This window comes from Capsicum annuum, chromosome 6 (assembly GCF_002878395.1).
Source record: "Capsicum annuum cultivar UCD-10X-F1 chromosome 6, UCD10Xv1.1, whole genome shotgun sequence".
In the NCBI taxonomy this organism is placed as follows: domain Eukaryota; kingdom Viridiplantae; phylum Streptophyta; class Magnoliopsida; order Solanales; family Solanaceae; genus Capsicum; species Capsicum annuum.
This window is the reverse complement of record NC_061116.1, coordinates 52,028,061-52,028,571: the sequence shown is the minus strand read 5'-3', so window position 1 is coordinate 52,028,571 and position 511 is coordinate 52,028,061. Positions and strand designations below refer to the sequence as shown.

General features: G+C 50.5%; 1 protein-coding gene across 1 annotated transcript in view; it reads right to left on the bottom strand.

The window, feature by feature from the left end:
• The window catches only part of LOC124899486 (chaperonin 60 subunit beta 4, chloroplastic-like), a 5,292-nt gene that overhangs the window by 3,849 nt on the left and 932 nt on the right, over nt 1-511 (bottom strand). The window lies entirely within an intron of this gene.

Sequence of the window (511 nt, the reverse complement as noted above, 5' to 3'; positions counted from 1 at the left end):
CATCATACATATCCTTAATTACTCTGGTATATGCCAGCGGTACTCCACTCACCTCCAAGCATCTCCAAAGCACCTCCCTGGGGACTTTATCGTATGCCTTCTCCAGATCGATAAACACCATGTGCAGATCCTTCTTCCGCTCCCTATACGGCTCCACCAACCTCCGCACCAGGTGGATTGCCTCCGTCGTCGAGCGGCCGGGAATAAATCCAAACTGGTTTTCCGAAATAGACCCTATCCGTCTCAGCCTCACCTCGACCACTCTCTCCCAGATCTTCATAGAGTGACTCAATAACTTAATCCCCCTATAGTTATTGCAACTCTGAATGTCCCCCTTATTCTTATAGAGAGGGACCATGGTACTCCACCTCCACGCCTCAGGCATCTTTGCCGTCCTGAAGATTTCATTAAACAATCCAGTCAACCACCTTACACCAACCTTTCCAACGAACTTCCAAAACTCCACCGGTATCTCATTCGGCCCCGTCGCCCTACCCCTTCGCATCCTGCG